Genomic DNA, 16329 nt, shown 5'->3' with positions numbered 1-16329 from the left:
ACAGAGAACTCTTTCCTGGGTGTCTGGCTGGTGAGTCTTGCCCACATGCTCAGGGTTTAGCTGATCGCCATATGTGGGGTCGGGAAGGAATTTTCCTCCAGGGCAGATTGGCAGAGGCTCTGGGGGTTTTTCACTTCCCCTGCAGCGTGGGGCATGGATCACTTGCTGGAGGATTCTCTGCACCTTGAAGTCTTTAAACCACGAGTTGAGGACTTCAGTAGCTCAGACATAGGTCAGGGGTTTGTTACAGGAGTGGGTGGGTGAGATTCTGTGGCCTGTGTTGTGCAGGAGGTCAGACTAGATGATCATAATGGTCCCTTCTGACCTTAAAGTCTATGAGTGGCCTCTGCTGCTGAGGACACTGGTGTTGTTTGGGCAAGAGATAAGCTACAAGACATTTTGCGGATGATACAGTCATTGGATATCAACTTGGATGGAAGGAAAAAACTCGTTATGAGCATGAAAGCAGAAGCTGCTAAAGTGGGAGACTGTATCATTATACAGAAGGCCAAGACCATGAGAACAGGAGAGAATGCTGTCAATACTGACAGATGTGTGATTGATGGAAGAGAGTATGGAAGAGTTTAGAACTTTGTCTATCTTGGAAGTACAATATCTGCTAATCGCCAGCTCACTAAGGAAGTGAAGGCAAGAAATGGTAAAGCCAGTAGATCGTTGTCCAATTTGTCAAACATCTGGAAGAGTACGAAGATACATCTACACACTAAAATGAGATTGCACAACACTATTATCCTTCCAACACTACTGCATGCCTCCGAAACGTGGCCGATCATGGAAATGCACAACAGGAAGCTACATGCATTCTGCCAGCGTTGTTTAAGAAGAATCTTGGGAATTTTCATTGGCGAGATCATGTAACCAATGTGGAAGTGCTGCAACAATCACATGGAGCAGCAGACTGTGGACTCAATAATTGGACAGAGACAGCTACAGTGGTTTGGCCATGTCATCAGACTACCCCAGGGCAGAAGCACACCTTAGATTGAATTCCCCGTGGAGGGCAGAGAAGGCATGGAGGACCTATTGCAGGATCACTGAAAAGGGCTGGGGGAAAGCCAACAGGTGCGGAGGAGCATGTGGTTCGAACTTCCCTTAGGGGAGGATCTACAAACGGAGATTCCCTATGTCCTAATAAGGAGGAGAGGATGGAAAATGATAAAATACAGGGAGGATCTGATGAGAAACAGTCAAATGAAAAGAAGTCCCATTCAATTACGTCATGCAATAGGGGACAGCCAAAAAATGACAAGTTTTAAAAATGCTTATATACCAATGCTAGAAGTCTAAATAATAAGATGGGTGAACTAGAGTTCCTAGTATTAAATGAGGATATTGATATAATAGGCATTACAGAAACCTGGTGGAATGAGGATAATCTATGGGACACAGTAATACCAGGGTACAAAATATATCGGAAGGACAGAACTGGTTGTGCTGGTGGGGGAGTGGCATTATATGTGAAAGAAAGCGTAGAATCAAATGAAGTAAAAATCCTAAATGAACTAAATTGTACTATAGAATATCTATGCATAGTAATTCCATGGTTGAAAAATAAGAATATAGCAGTGGGGCTATATTACAGACCACCTAACCAGGATGGTGATAGTGACTGTGAAATGCTCAGAAAGATTAGAGAGGCTATTAAAATAAAAAACTCAATAATAATAATGGGGGATTTCCAACTATCCCCATATTGACTGGGTACATGTCACCTCAGGAAGGGATGTTGAGATAAAGTTTCTTGACACCTTAAATGACTGCTTCTTGGAGCAGCTAGTCCTGGAACCCACAAGAGGAGAGGCAATTCTTGATTTGGTCCTAAGTGGAGCACAGGATCAGGTCCATCAGGATCAGGTGAATATAGCTGGACCGCTTGGTAATAGTGACCATAATATAATTAAATTTAACATTCCTGTGGCGGGGAAAACTCCACAGAGGCCCAACACTGTAGCATTTAATTTCAGAAAGGGGAACAACACAAAAATGAGGAGCTTAGTGAAACAGAAATTAAAAGATACAGTACCAAAAGTAAAATCCTTGCAAGCTGCATGGAAACTTTTAAAGACACCATAATAAAGGCTCAACTTAAATGTATACCCCAATTTAAAAAACATAGTAAGAGAACCTAAAAAGAGCCACCATGGTTAAACAACAAAGTAAAAGAAGCAGTGAGGCAAAATGGCATCCTTTAAAAAGTCGAAGATAAATCCTAATGAGGAAAATAGAAAAGAGCATAAATTCTGGGAAATGAAGTGTAAAATATAATTAGAAAGACCAAAAAAGAATTTAAAGAACAGCTAGCCAAAGACGCCAAAAGTAATAGCAAAATTTTTTAAAAAATACATCAGAAGCAGAAACCCTGCTAAACAACCAGTGGGGCCACGGGACAATCGAGATGCTAAAGGAGCACTCAAAGACAATAAGGCCATTACAGAGAAACTAAATGAATTCTTTGAATCGGTCTTCACTGTTGAGGATGTGAGGGAGATTCCTAAACCTGAGCCATTCTTTTTGGGTGACAGATCTGAGGAACTGTCCCAAATTGAGGTGTCATTAGAGGAGGTTTTGGAACAAATTGATAAACTAAACAGTAATAAGTCTCCAGGACCTGATGGTATTCACCCAAGAGTTCTGAAGGAACTCAAATGTGAAATTGCAGAACTACTAACTGTCATCTGTAACCTATTATTTAAATCAGCTTCTGCACCAAATGACTGGTGGACAGCTAATGTGACACCAATTTTTAAAAAGGGCTCCAGAGGTGACCCTGGCAACTACAGGCCAGTAAGCCTCACTTCAGTACCAGGCAAACTGGTTGAAACTATCATAAAGAACAAAATTGTCAGACACACAGATGAACATAATTTGTTGGGAAATAGTCAACATGGTTTTTGCAAAGGGAAATCATGCCTCACCAATCTAATAGAATTCTTTGAGGGGGTCAACAAGCATGTGGACAAAGGAGATTAGGTGGATATAGTGTATTTATGACAGGTTTCAGAGTAACAGTCGTGTTAGTCTGTATTCGCAAAAAGAAAAGGAGTACTTGTGGCACCTTAGAGACTAACCAATTTATTTGAGCATGAGCTTTCGTGAGCTGAAAGCTCATGCTCAAATAAATTGGTTAGTCTCTAAGGTGCCACAAGTACTCCTTTTCTTATAGTGTATTTAGATTTTCAGAAAGCCTTTGACAAGGTCCCTCACCAAAGGCTCTTAAGCAAAATAAGCAGTCATGGGATAAGGTTCTCTCATGGATTGGTAACTGGTTAAAAGAGAGGAAACAAAGGGTAGGAATAAATGGTCAGTTTTCAGAACAGAGAGAGGTAAATAGTGGTGTCACCCAGGGGTCTGTACTGGGCCCAGTCCTATTTAACAGATTCATAAACGATCTGGAAAAAGGGGTAAACAGTGAGGTGGCAAAATTTGCAGATGATACAAAACTACTCAAGATAGTTAAGTCCCAGGCAGACTGGGAAGAGCTACAAAAGGATCTCACAAAACTGGGTGACTGGGCAACAAAATGGCAGATGAAATTTAATGTTGATAAATGCAAAGTAATGCACATTGGAAAACATAATCCTAAACTATACATATACAATGATGGGGTCTAAATTAGCTGTTACCACTCAAGAAAGAGATCTGCGAGTCATTGTGGATAGTTCTCTGAAATTATCCACTCAATGTGCAGCAGCAGTCAAAAAAGCGAACAGAATGTTGGGAATCATCAAGAAAGGGATAGATAATAAGACAGAAAATATCATATTGCCTCTATATAAAACCATGGTATGCCCACACCTTGAATGCAGCATGCATATGTGGTTGCCCCATCTCAAAAAAGATATACTGGAATTGGAAAAGCTTCAGAAAAGGGCAACAAAAATGATTAAGGGTATAGAACGGCTTCCGTATGAGGAGAGATTAATAAGACTGAGACTTTTCAGCTTGGAAAAGAAGCAACTAATGGGGGATATGATAGAGGTCTATAAAATCATGAGTGGTATAGAGAAAGTAAATAAGGAAGCGTTATTTACTCCTTCTCATAATACAAGAACAAGGGGCCACCAAATGAAATTAATAGGTAGCCGGTTTAAAACAAAACACAAGATAGTATTTTTTCATGCAACACTCTGTCAACCTCTGGAACTCCTTGCCAGAGGGTGTTGTGAAGGCCAATTCTATAACAGGGTTCAAAAGGGAGCTAGATAGATTCATGGAAGATAGATCCATCAATGGCTATTAGCCAGGATGGGCAGGAATGGTGTCTCTAGCCTCTGTTTGCCAGAAGCTGGGATTGGGTGACAGGGCATGGATCACTTGATGATAACCGGTCTGTTCATTCCCTTTGGGGCACCTGCCATTGGCCACTGTCAGAGGACAGGATACTGGGCCTGAGGGACCTTTGGTCTGACCCAGTATGGCCGTTCTTATGTTCTAATGCTGCCATCATGGGAACAGCTTACAATGAAGTCAAACATCTTGCTCTGGATAGACAGCTGTGGGGGGAAATGGGTTGCCTCATCTCCCACTAGGCACAGGAGATTCTAAGTATAGCTGAGGCCCGAGCATATCCCACTGAACTTGGGCCATCCAGCCTCACATTTCCACTAAGCAAGAGACTGTGCAAATCCAGTGGGCCCCTGACTGAATGGCATCTCCATGCATCTCCAAATCTTCATGTGACAGCACGAGAGAATTGTGCTTTGGGCCCAGCTGGACGCCCCAGCACAATAAGGAAACCTTTCACCGCCCAGAGTTACAATCTTTGGAAGAAAGAGCTATTTTCACCAAACATGACAGGCTGTTACAGCTTTATTGTGAAATATGAGCCATCTGCATTTTAGCTACCAACAGAAACACTCAGCGCAAAAGTTCGAGCAGCAAAGAGGGGTGGGAAGAGAGGGAGAGAGAGAGAGAGAGTTAGTAAACGGACGCTCTAAAGCCAAGTACCTGGAAAAGGCCCTACCTGCCCAGCTTAGGGTCTCTTCACCAGAGGGAACCACTGAACTAACTCCATTTAGCCAGCTGGGCTGCAGCTTTCCGCCAGAACACGGTATGTTCAAACTTGACGAACTCCTCCCCACACCCTGCCTTTGTCACTGCTGTTCCTATGGCAACTCCAGACGGACCAGATGGAAACGAAGCTGTTTTCTAGGCAAATCTGTCCTCTTGGATTCCTCTGCTCTCCCCCACTCCTTGCTCCAATGCATTCCCTAAGGGCTGCTCTGTTGGCTCGAGGCCCGGACTCGGCCTGGACACAGGCCAAACTTTGAATACAATGTAGTAAAACCACAACATATAGCTGCTCTCCTGCTCAGGAAACAGGGCCCATGTAGTCCCAGGGAAAAGCCAAGCCAGTCTGCACTCTAGCATTGCAACAGAGAGCCGACTGGCAGCGTCTTGTTTAACTCACAGGCCTAGCCATGCATCTGGGTGGAAATATGTAGCACAGACGGCCCTAGGATTGATTTTTCCCCCCTCTTGCTTTTTGAAGGTGTGCTGTAATGCTGGGGTTCTCACAACAAATTTTTTGGTGGGCTCAGAGAGCTGTTGCCGACATGCGCCAAAAATGGGGCGGGGAGAGCCGAGCTGCCGCCGGCGTGCCGCCAAAGCACCAAAGGTCCGGAAGCGCTGCTGCTGCTGTGCCAGCGGCCCTCCTTCGGCCGCGCTCCTCCTGCCGCACACCCCCAGGGATGGTCACGCGCACCCCACTTTGGAGCCCGCTGTCCTAGACAAAGGAATGCGGGTTTCCCTCAGTGTACAGATTAGCAGCACACAAAGCCATGGAGCTAAACCAGTGAGGATTATCCTGCAACTGAACTCGAGAGACACAATGAACATGTCTCCTGCACCCCTGAGAGACACAGGAGACTCCATTTTTATCCGTCACCTCAGGAGACAAAGAAACCAAGCGATCCGATCGCTGTGTTCGGCCCTGGCCAGGCTGGCCTGTGGAAAGCTGGAAAGGAGACTGGGGTGACAGAAACCATCCTGAACACCGACTGAATCTTGCTGGGTTACGGTTTAGACATTTAGATGCGCATTGTCACTTTTATGTGCTTGTAACCATCTCTGCCTTTATCCCTTTTCCTTGGTATCACCTGACCAGGCTCTTTGGTTAATAAACTTGTTTCACTTTTACTATGACCCAGGTCAGTGCTGGGCTTGAGGGGAAGGTGTATTTACCCAGGTACATTAATAAGCTGTGGCGTAGCGACTCTTTAACAGAGCAGCGAAGTTCCTATCTTCTGTGACTGCACCGTGGCAGGGGCTCTGCCCTGCAGAAAAACAGCTCTGAGGAGCTCGGCGGCAGGAGTTCCCTGGCTGTTACCTGCTAGGCGAGGTCAGGGCCAGGAGAGCCTAGAGGGGTTTGCTGGGGAGGCAGACAGGCTGGTGTGACAGGGAGCTGACACACAGTCTAATGGCCAACAAAGTTCCCTCTTGCTGCGGCAGAGGGGTAACCCAACAGTCCCAGCTCTGGGTACCCCAGCAGCATGTTACAGGGGGCTTGTGAACCCAGGAAACAGAACCATGACAGGAGCCAGACTAAATGCAGAATGCTCACTGCCAGCTGATACGGGAGAGATCGCCAATCTGGCTGCACTGAGAGCTAAATACAACCCCCACCTCTCAGCCCAGCCTTCCCACACCAGACCCTCATTCTCATACTTCTGGAGTTATAGGAAAAAGCCAGAGCATCTAAGCCTGTCCCCCGGGGGCAGGGAAGGGAGAGAGATGGTTGTCATCATATTTACTTGTGGGCAACACTCCAGTACTACAGTGACAGATGAGCCAGCCTGGACCCCAGAGAGAGAGACTGAAGCTGCTGCTGAGACATATGGCTGCAGAGCTCTCTAGCACGTATGCTGCAGAGCGCTTCTCCAAACTCGCCCATGCAGCTTTCCGAGTCCTTTCACTCTGCTTTAGAGAGAGCTGAGGTAGCAGCAGGAGTCTCATGCCTCTGCAGTCCTCTTACAGTCAACCAGCAGTTAGCAGCGCTTTGTTAAACTGGCTCAGTTGGTTCTAAAAGCGAGCCCGTATGCTGCATGCTCATTGCCCCAGGTCAGGGTTACACGAAGCATTCCCTCTCTCCTCCTACACAGCTGCAATGGGACCTCCTCAGTGACAGGACCTCCTCAGTATCCAGCAGGAGGGGATACACAAGAGGCCAGCTCCATGCAAGGAATTTGCTGCTGAAGTAGTGACCGCTCTGAGCTCAGGCAGAGAGAGCCTGTGTTTTAACCCTTATAGGCCTGCACTCGTTTGGGGTGTGTTTGTCTATGCCCAGTTTTTACACTGCTGCCGCAGGGCTTGATTCTGTGACAATGCTGCCTTGTGTGAATGACCCTCGGCAGGATGGTCTCTCCGTATTAGGACGGCCAGCAGCAGACACCCTGATGGGTGGGAGTCACAGCACACAGCTGGAGGAGGAGCCCTGTTATCACACCTGTTGCTGGCACTCTTTGCGTCTGTTTCACAGTGCAGCTTGTTAATAGACTCTGACAATAGTCTCCAGTCAGAGCCTGCTGGAACAAAGAGCAGACAGATACAAGCCGACATTTCAGCAAGTCCGAATTGCTCGTACGACCTCAGGCTCCGTCTTCTACCCCCCAGTGCGACTTGTGGACTCCCAGGGGTGCCAGTGGGGTAGCTGTGCATCACTACAGCACGACACTCCCACCCCAAATCTGGTTCCAACCAAAGCAAATCAGCCTCTCTTACGAGAGCCTGTGTCTTGAGAGCCACAGTAAGATGGGCACAAAGCTGAAGCAGACCACGAGCTCCTGCGATGGTGAGGAAGGAGAGGAATGTGAAAGGGCAGGCGTTCGGCTCAGCCCATTGCAGAGGTACACGCACAGCCCAGCACTCTGGGAGACGAGAAAGGGCAGACTTTTGAAACAACTAAGAGTGACCAATGCAGGGGGCTAGGAAATGCAGACACCAGCCAAATCCGCCTCTAGCTGACATCCTAGCATGAGTGGAGAGCACCACAAGAGCCTTTGTACAGCAACTGCCGGAGAAGCCTCCAAAACACAGCCCTGGGGACCCTGGCTTTGAGATGGAAAACACGCAGTCTGCACTTAGGTTCATGAGAGGCTGAGGACAATAATTTTGATATTGCTGCAACTCCCTGATAAGCAACTGAGCCTTCAAATATCCAGAAAGCAGCCTGTCCAAGCAGGGCAGCCCTTCAGCTCTCTTTCCTGACACCGCATGGAAACAACAAGGCAAGTGAGGCTCTGGCGCTGCTCTTGGGAATCCCTGCTGGATTGTGGAATGCAGCTGGCTGTTTGGTATCCTGCCCGAACAGCCTTTCTGCACAATGGGAAAGAGATTTTAACCGTCCAGCAGAAAACCCACCTCTTCCCCCTGACACGTTACTGCATCTGATGTAGTTCTGTGTTCATACAACACTCAGAGGCATACTGAAAACTGGAAACGTGGCGACACGAATGTGGACTGAAGATCACAACAAACAGCACAGGGGCGCCTGGACCGACTGGGTTAGTTCGTATCACAGTTTATTCATTAGAGCTCTCTACTTTTTAATTTAAATGAAGCTCATGCACCATTTCAAAATTTCCCCTCTGCTACACCAGAGCATTGCAAAATGCAGGGACCTCACCACAGAATTTTGGTCCAGCTTGCCAAGGAGTAAATCAATCCTTGGTTATGGAGGCCTATGGGTTTAAGCTGCGTCCTCAGCTGGCTTCTGTCCATGTCTGCACTTCAGTCATCGCCTTTGCTAAGCAGGGAGGTCTCCAAGCCACTGTAGGGAATGTTGCAATACCCAGTTTTGTCTGAGGAAATAACTAGGCATTGCAGAAAGTCCATCCCAACAGAACTTTTAGAAGAAAACTGGTCTGCAGCCTGGCAGAGTCATGTGCCAGTCACTGAGCAGCCATAATACAGATGCATGGTGGCACTTCACTTAGCTGGTTTGGCCATTGACATGGCCTCCTCACTGAGCCCCAAGGCCATTTCCAAAGGAGCTATCCAACAAGAATGGGCCACGTTCTCCTCTAAGGAAAAGGAAAAACTACAAGTTCAGTGTGCTGCATGGGCTACACCTCTGTATCAGCCGTCTGACCTCAGCAGCACTCTGCTGCCGATGGGTGGGGCATATTCACATGAGAGATCCGCGGGGACTGGCTGTTTTCACTGTATCAATCCATCTGGTTGGGGAAGATGTCCCGCCCTATTCTGCAGCCTTTCAAATTCCAGCTGGGAGATCCTGGGGAAGAGAACATTTTTTGCTTTGCCTTCCCCTCCCTCCCTCTGTCCTCTCCCCAATCTACAGCCTGCCCACACAGTGCAATCCTATTGCTGCATCATCTTACTGAAATCTCTTCACTGGCTGAAGCTCTGGGCAGCCCCATTTCAGGCTCTGGGTACAGAACAACTGGAGCTGTGCGTTCCTGCAGCCAGGCTTGAGCAAAGTACCCAAGCTCCAAAAAGAGAAGTCAAATCAGGTCAAGCAGACGTCATCCACACTGGGAGCCCTTCCAGAGAGCCTCCCAGAGACTTGCTGCTTTAGCCTCGGACAAGCCCACGCTTCCAAATCTTGGAAGCAGCTCCGCCCAGTTTAATTACTTGCTGGTATGTTCTGTGGGGTAGCAGCATTAGTTCAGAGAGGACCAAGACTTACAAAGCTCCACACTTGAAACCTGAGGCAAAAAGCAAGCTCGACGCTTCAACTGACACTTTGCAAACCCTTTGGGACAAGGACCATGGCTTCCCATGGGTATATACAGTACCTAGCACAAAGGGACCTTTGGGAGCAATATTATTAATAAAAAATAAAAGCCATCAAGCCTAGCTGGGCTTCATCCAAGAGTTCTGAACAATCTCAAGTGTGAAATGTCTGAGCTGCTAACAAAAATATGTTGTGTTTTCCACCTGCCTTTGTAAAAGTTTGATTTGTGCGTAGGGCACCAGGCTCAGACTGGGGAGATGAAGGTTCATGTTTGGTCACAGAGGGCAGACGCAGAGCTCAAGAAAGAGAGAGGAACCCCTTGGAATATTGGCTGAGTCCTTCCCAGTGAAATCAGTGTGTCTCGCTGGGAAAGGGGTCCTCTGCAGCTCTGTGGAGTCTGATTGGTAAGGAACAGGAAGAAGTGACTTGAAATCAGCCAGATGCACCAAATATGTTAACTGCCTTTAAAAAAGGTGATCCTGGGAACTACAGACCAGTGAGCAAAGACACTTGGTTGAAACGGTCATTTAAAAAAGGTTTATGAAACAAGATCAGTAAGACATGAGCGAGACAGATCAGCATGGATGGTGATGCTGCTCAGAGGATGAGGTAGACATTCAACATTTCTTTTTTACCCTCATGAGGCCCTAGGCAGTGATGAGCTGCCAAAATCTTAACAAACGGTTCCGTATAAAAACTTCTGATGTAGGGGATGTGCCCCAGTATGTATTTTTTGTACCAACAGGGTTACCATACGTCCGTATTTTCCTCCTGGACAGTGATTTAAGAACCAAAAGCCTGACCTGTCCAGGAAAATACGGGTGTGTGTTAACCCTGCCTAAAGTTTTTTTTTAAAAAGATGAGCCTGAGCTAGAAACAAGCTCCGTTTCACAGGTGTGGGTCCCCACCACACCCTGGGGGTGCACTAGGGTGACCAGATGTCCCGATTTTATAGGGACAGTCCCGATTTTGGGGTCTTTTTCTTATATAGGCTCCTACTACCCCCCACCCCCATCCTGATTTTTCACACTTGCTGTCTGGTCACCCTAGGGTGTGCACGTATGGGTCCCAACTGCTCCCTGCCCCCCTTATTGAAGCAGGTGTGCAGGGTTACTGCCCTGGGAACTGCAGGGCACCAGTGGACGTGGGGCCAGCTGCAGACAGGGGTGTGGGGCAGGGCTAGCTGGAGGGGGGGGTGGCTGGAGGCAGGGCAGGGGCTGACTGGAGGTAGGGGCTCGCTGCAGGCAGGGCAGGGGGGTGCGGGGCTGGCTGGAGACAGGGGGTGTGGGGCTGCCTGGCTTCGGGCAGGGCTGCAGCAGGGGTTGGCTGGAGACGGGGGGTGTGGGGCTGGCTAGCTTCGGGCAGAGGGTGCGTGTGGCAGGGGTTGGCTGGAGGCAGGGCAGGGGGTGCGGCATGGGCTGGCTGCGGGCAGGGCAGGGGCTGCGGCAGGGGCTGGCTGCGGGCAGGGCAGGGGGTGCATGCGGCAGGGGCTGGAGACGGGCTGGCTGCGGGCAGGGCAGAGGGTGCAGGGCTGGCTGGAGGCAGGGCAGGGGGTGTGTGCGGCAGGGGCTGGCTGCGGGCAGGGCAGGGGGTGGCTGTGGGCAGGGTAGGGGGTGCGGAGCTGGTTGCGGGCAGGGCAGGGGGTGGCTGAAGACGGGGGTGGCTGGAGACAGGGGCTGGCTGCGGGCAGGGCAGGGGGTGCGTGCGGCAGGGGTTGGCTGCGGGCAGGGCAGGGGGTGGCTGTGGGCAGGGTAGGGGGTGCGGAGCTGGTTGCGGGCAGGGCAGGGGGTGGCTGAAGACGGGGGTGGCTGGAGACAGGGGCTGGCTGCGGGCAGGGCAGGGGGTGCGTGCGGCAGGGGTTGGCTGGCGGCAGGGCAGGGGGTGCAGAGCTGGCTGGAGACAGGGCAGGGGTTGACTGGAGGTAGGGGCTGGCTGCAGGCAGGGCAGGGGGGTGCAGGGCTGGCTGGAGGCAGGGGCTGGCTGCGGGCAGGGCAGGGAGTGAGTGCGGCAGGGGCTGGCTGCGGGCAGGAGGTGCGGGGGTGGCTGGAGACAGGGACTGGCTGCGGGCAGGGAGTGCAGGGGTGGCTGGAGGCAAGGCAGGGGGTGCGGCAGGGGCTGGCTGGAGGCAGGGGGTGCGTGCGGCAGGGGTTGGCTGCGGGCAGGGTGGTGGGTGCTCACGGGGAGAGCAGCAGGACGCAGCCCAGGCCCAGCAGAGCAGCCGGCGACCCACCAGGCAGCAGCCCCAGGGCCAGGGGTCGGGGGAGCAGCAGCAGCAGCACCAGGGCTCGTGCCCAGGGCCAGGGGGAAGCCCATATGGCTCCCGCAGCAGCGCCCCCGGTGCGAACTGGCTCCAGCTCACCACTGGCCCTAGGCCTTATTTACTGCTCACCAGCCAAATCCTGCCACAACATGGAATTACTCATCTCTTCGTGGGCTTCATTATGGCACTTATCAATGTAGTAACTGAGTGTCTCACAAATATTAATGAATCTATCTTCACAGTTCTCCTGCAAGTTAGGTGAGTATTATTATCCCCGCTTTACAGATGGGAAACTGAGGGGAAAATAAACGGTTACTTACTGTAATCCATGGTTCTTTGAGATGCAGACCTGTGTCCACTCTGGAGGATACAGTAATAGCATGATGGTCCGAAATGGATGACCACGTGGCCAACCTGCCAATCTCTAATATGGAAATGTCACTGAGGAATGCTATTGACGTTGCTTGCGTTCTCATTGAATGAGCTCATATTTCCTGAGGAGGCATAGCCAAAGCTGTCTCGTACGCAGTCTTGATATAAGACATTATCCATCTAGAGACAGTCTGTGCAGAGACCACGTGTCCCTTCATGTGGTCTGCAGAGGATACGAACCGGTGAGGCAAAGCACAAAATAGTTTAGTCCTGTTTGGCTAAAAGGCTAGACACCGCTTGACATCCAATGTATGGAAGCACTGTTCCTTTGGGGAGGAATGCAGCTTAGTGAAAAACACAGGTAAATACAGTGCCTGATTCAGATGAAACTGAGAGACCACCTTCGACAAAAGCTTTGGGTGTCGTCGAAGCATGACCTTGTCTTTGGAAAACTGCATGTAAGGAGGCCCCACCCTCCTTGCGGACATAATGGCTATTGGGAACACAGGTTTCTGAGATAGGAGGGGCAGTGAACAGGAGGCAAGGAGCTCAAATGGAGGTCCCATTAGCGCTGCAAGAACCATGTTTAATTCTCACAAGGGGACCAGCTCTTGGACCACAGGATATACGCGGAGGAGTCCTTTCAGAAATCTTGTCACCAAGCAATTGGAAAAAACTGATTTTCCCTGAATAAGGGGATGAAACACTGGTATTGTTGTAAAATGCACTCTCAGTGCAAAGCCAGATATCTGCAGATGCTCTAGGTACTCCAAGGTGTCCTGGATGGAAGTCCCTGTGAGTTGGGTTCCATGGGCCAAGCACCACACTGAAAACCCCTTCCATTTTGCTAAGTAGGCTATCGTAGTGGAGGACTTCCTTCTGTTGAGTAGGACTTGTTGGGACAGCCACTGAGCACTGCTCTTCCTCTTCATTCAGCCATGCAGCAGCCATGCTGTAAGGTGCAGGGAGCTGAGCGCAGGATGGACGGTGCGGCCATGGCTCGAAGTAAGCTGGTCGGGATGGAAAGGAAGCAGTATGGGAGGCTGACCTGACAGAGCAAGGAGTTCTGAGAACCAGCACTATCTCAATCACGCTGGAGCAAGGAGGATGAGCTTGGCCCGATCCGTCTTGAACTTGAGGATGACCTGAGGAATGGTCGGAAAAAGGGGAAAGGTGTACAGATGAGTCAACTGCAGTGGAAGGTGTTGAAGAGGGAGGCCTGGCTGAGGCCCCCTGAGAGCAGAACCAGCGACATTTTGTTTTCCGTCATCGCAAATAGGTCAATTGTGGAGCTGCCCGATGTTGTGAAGATGACCTGAAGGACGCTGCCTTCAGGGGCCACTTGTACCCCAGGGAGAAAACCCTGCTGAGATGATCCAGGAGACGATTCTGCACCCCTGGCAAGTGAACAGATACTGAAGTGATGTCTTCCTCAATGCAGAATTGCCACCAGTTGATCACCTCTAGGCAGAATAACCTGGAATGCACTCCCCCTTGCTTGTTCACATAGTACATCACAGTGGTATTGTCGGTAAGTGTGTAAACCATTGAGTGTCTGATATGGTCCCAGAAGGCAAAACATGCATGGTGGATGGCCAGAAGTCCCAGCACATTGATACGGAGGGAAGCTTCCTGTTCTGACCACAGGCCCTGAACCTTCAGCGAATCCAAATGCATCCCCCAGCTCAGAAGGGAAGCGTCAGTAACCATGGACTTGGATGGAGATGGCCAAGCGAAGAGGACTCCCTGACATATGTGGCCCTCTGTGGAGAAAGAAGTGGTTCGGGACGATTTAGAAAAGCTGGACGAGCACAAGTCCATGGGGCCGGATGCGTTGCATCCGAGAGTGCTAAAGGAGTTGGCGGATGTGATTGCAGAGCCATTGGCCATTATCTTTGAAAACTCATGGCGATCGGGGGAGGTCCCAGACGACTGGAAAAAGACAAATGTAGTGCCCATCTTTAAAAAAGGGAAGGAGGAGAATCCTGGGAACTACAGGCCAGTCAGCCTCACCTCAGTCCCTGGAAAAATCATGGAGCAGGTCCTCAAAGAATCAATTCTGAAGCACTTAGAGGAGAGGAAAGTGATCAGGAACAGTCAGCATGCATTCACCAAGGACAAGTCATGCCTGACTAATCTAATTGCCTTCTCTGATGAGATAACTGGCTCTGTGGATGAAGGGAAAGCAGTGGACGTGTTGTTCCTTGACTTTAGCAAAGCTTTTGACACGGTCTCCCACAGTGTTCTTGCCAGCAAGTTAAAGAAGTCTGGGCTGGATGAATGGATGATAAGGTAGATAGAAAGCTGGCTAGATTGTCGGGCTCAACGGGTAGTGATCAATGGCTCCATGTCTAGTTGGCAGCTGGTATCAAGTGGAGTGCCCCAAGGGTCGGTCCTAGGGCCGGTTTTGTTCAATATCTTCATAAATGATCTGGAGGATGGTGTGAATTGCACCCTCAGCAAGTTTGCAAATGACACTAAACTGGGAGGAGAGGTAAATACGATGGAGGGTAGGGACAGGATACAGAGGGACCTAGACAAATTGGAGGATTGGGCCAAAAGAAATCCGATGAAGTTCAACAAGGACAAGTGCAGAGTCCTGCACTTAGGATGGAAGAATCCAATGCACTGCTACAGACTAGGGACTGAATGGCTCGGCAGCAGTTCTGCAGAAAAGGACCTAGGAGTTACGGTGGACGAGAAGCTGGCTATGAGTCAACGGTGTGCCCTTGTTGCCAAAAAGGCCAATGGCATTTTGGGCTGTATAAGTAGGGGCATTGCCAGCAGATTGAGGGACATGATCGTTCCCCTCTATTAGACACTGGTGAGGCCTCATCTGGAGTACTGTGTCCAGTTTTGGGCCCCACACTACAAGAAGGATGTGGAAAAATTGGAAAGAGTCCAGCGGAGGGCAACAAAAATTATTAGGGGACTGGAACACATGACTTATGAGGAGAGGCTGAGGGAACTGGGATTGTTTAATCTGCGGAAGAGAAGAATGAGGGGGGATTTGATAGCTGCTTTCAACTACCTGAAAGGGGGTTCCAAAGAGGATGGCTCTAGACTGTTCTCAGTGGGAGCAGATGACAGAACAAGGAGTAATGGTCTCAAGTTGCAGTGGGAGAGATTTAGGTTGGATATTAGGAAAAACTTTTTCACTAGAAGGGTGGTGAAACACTGGAATGCGTTACCTAGGAGGTGGTGGAATCTCCTTCCCTAGTAGTTTTTAAGGTCAGGCTTGACAAAGCCCTGGCTGGGATGATTTAATTGGGGATCGGTCCTGCTTTGAGCAGGGGGTTGGACTAGATGACCTCTTGAGGTCCCTTCCAACCCTGATATTCTATGATTCTATGATATGTGGGACGCCCACTAGCATAAGGTGTCTAAGGCCTTGTCTAAACTATGCACTTGTCAATCTAAGCTACGCAATTTGAATTACATTAATAGCGTAACTCAAGTTGACGTAGCTTAGCTCTACTTATCATGGGGTCCACACTATGTGATGTCGATGGGAGACGCTCTCCCGTCAACTCCCCTTACTCTTCTCAATCCGGTGAAGTACAGGAGAGCGACTGGCAGTCGATTTAACGGGTCTTCACTAGACACACGAAATCGACTGCTGATGCATCAATCACCGCAGTGTCGATCCTCCAGTAAGTGTAGACAAGCCCTAGGACTAGTGAGAAAGGCAAACCAATCTGAGCCACATCTGAAGAGGGCAAAGGTGCAGCCTGGTGAACAGGACCACCTGTGTACAAGCGGACATGTCGAAACAGGCTGAGACATACCCAGACAGTTGGGGAGGCCTGAAATTATAGACCGAGGCAGAACTGTTGAATTGCCTGGAAGTGGTCGATCAGAAGGAACGCTCTTGACCTTGTGGAATCTAACAGGGCCCCAATGAACTCGATTATTTGAGTTGGAGCCAAGGCTGACTTTCTGGTGTTTAAAATGAGTCCCAGACAGTCAAGCAAATGCAACG

At 49.6% G+C, this 16329-nt stretch overlaps 1 protein-coding gene across 4 annotated transcripts in view; it reads right to left on the bottom strand.

Annotated features, from left to right (window-relative positions):
- The window catches only part of LOC142000049 (discoidin domain-containing receptor 2-like), a 150731-nt gene that overhangs the window by 97903 nt on the left and 36499 nt on the right, over nucleotides 1–16329 (bottom strand). The window contains exon 1 of one of the 4 annotated variants that reach the window (XM_074974073.1): nucleotides 4985–5130. The exons of the other annotated variants lie outside the window; for them this stretch is intronic. The gene's annotated coding sequence lies outside the window, so the exon portion shown is untranslated. Of the gene's footprint in view, nucleotides 1–4984; nucleotides 5131–16329 lie in introns of those variants that run through there. 4 annotated transcript variants of the gene reach the window in all.

This window comes from Natator depressus, chromosome 16 (genome assembly GCF_965152275.1).
Source record: "Natator depressus isolate rNatDep1 chromosome 16, rNatDep2.hap1, whole genome shotgun sequence".
NCBI lineage: Eukaryota > Metazoa > Chordata > Testudines > Cheloniidae > Natator > Natator depressus.
This window is presented reverse-complemented; position numbering and strand designations above follow the sequence as displayed.